The sequence below is a fragment of the Scardinius erythrophthalmus genome (genome assembly GCF_964197995.2).
Source record: "Scardinius erythrophthalmus genome assembly, chromosome: 13".
NCBI classification, from domain to species: domain Eukaryota; kingdom Metazoa; phylum Chordata; class Actinopteri; order Cypriniformes; family Leuciscidae; genus Scardinius; species Scardinius erythrophthalmus.
This window is the reverse complement of record NC_138233.1, coordinates 2,598,963-2,601,102: the sequence shown is the minus strand read 5'-3', so window position 1 is coordinate 2,601,102 and position 2,140 is coordinate 2,598,963.

Genomic DNA, 2,140 nt, shown 5'->3' with positions numbered 1-2,140 from the left:
AATCAACAGCAGATCAGTCTCATCTCAGCCGGGGCCTTTGATGTACCAATGCACACACACACACACACACACACACACACACACACACACACGTTCGTTTAGCTATAGCTGTGAGGACCTCCAAAGATGTAATGGTTTTTATACTGTACAAACTGTATATTCTCTCCTTTTACACTAACCCGACCCCTAAACCTTCCCATCACACACACACACACACACACACACACACACACACACACACACACACACACACACACACACACACACACACACACACACACTAACCCGACCCCTTAACCTTCCCATCACACACACACACACACACACACACACACACACACACACACACACTAACCCGGCCAGAGGTGGGTAGTAACATTTAGGCTACTTCGTTACATTTACTTGAGTATTTTTGTGGTAAAACTGTACTTTTAAGAGTAGATTTAAATGTGGGTACTTTTACTTTAACTCGAGTACATAATGAAAAAAATGTACTTTTACTTCGTTACGTTGGGCGATGTTCCTCGTCCATACCAAGCGCGCTGTCTCTTTTTTCTGGGCATGAGCGATGCTCATTTGCTCAATTCACTAATGACTCACTCTTTTGAGTCGATTCTCTGTTCAAAGACTTCATCAAACAATTTGGCGAATCAGTTTGAATGATCTGTTCAGTTCCTGCACGCGCTGAATCTGAAACGCTTTCGATTCACACTCTACTCGGAGTCGGAACAGGAAGACTTCAGAACATCGAGAGTGTTAGATGAAGTGGACCTACAGTCAGTGAAAGCAAATCTGCAAATGCATCATATTTTTGCCAGCGATGAAGATCTTTATTAGTTGAAGTTTGAACATCTTCGTAAGCTGTCTGTGAATGAATGATTCCACAGGACGAAACATTCGATTTAATTTCATTCAGGTAATTCATTTTACAGCCAAACAGATTGTTACGCCACGATAGCACTACTACAAAGTATGACATTATCCGTTTTTTGGACATATACCCTTAATTTCTACATTAAATAAGCTACCATTGTCCACAGTTTATGAAATGATCACCGCCATCCCGCGGTAATGTGAATGCAAAACTCTGCAGAGTCACTTTATTTCGACATTGTCTAATAATCCAAATGTAGTTGTATAAGTTACTATTATACAAAGCAAAGGACAGGCAATGATTCTCGGGCTACAGATGGCAGAAATAATGCTTTTTCCTCTGTTTTTGTTGCAAAGATAGTATGATAATAATGGTCATTTAAATTAAAAATATCTAAATAATATGTTATAGGCCTATATATGATCTGAAGTAACTAGTAACTATAACTACTTGAGTAGTTTTTCATTGGATATTTTTTTACTCTTACTCAAGTAACTATTAAGACTATTACTTTTACTTTTACTTGAGTACAGTTTTTGGATACTCTATTCACCTCTGAACCCGACCCCTAAACCTACCCATCACACACACACACACACACACACACACACACACACACACACACACACACACACACACACACACACACACACACACACACACACACTAACCTGACCCCTAAACCTACCCATCACACACACACACACACACACACACACACACACACACACACACTAATGTGACCCCTAAACCTATCCATCACACAAAAACTGTGTTTTTTAATTTTCAATGACACATGATTTTCAAGCCATTTGGTTTATAGGACACAGAAAGTGTCCATGTTTACATTGTAATATCCATGTCATTAAACACATTTGTGTCCTCATGAACCATATATACAAGAACTCTCACACACACATAAATGTGAATTTAGAAATTCATTGTTAGGTTATTTAATTTTCACCATTTAGTAATACATTACTAAAATCAAACATTTTGTCATTTAATATCATTTAACAATTGTGTTTATAATATATATAGTTAATAATGAACTAACAATTGTGTTTTTATTAACTAACATTAACAAAGATTCCTAAATACTGTTACAAATGTATCACTCATTGTTAATGCATTTTCCGACATTAACTAATGAGACCTTATTGTAAAGTTTTTCCATATTTTTATACAGATTTCAGTCAAAAGTGATTGAAGAATCGCCCTGATTTAAGCCTCGTTAGACACTTTTGATTCGTTTATTTTGTTGTC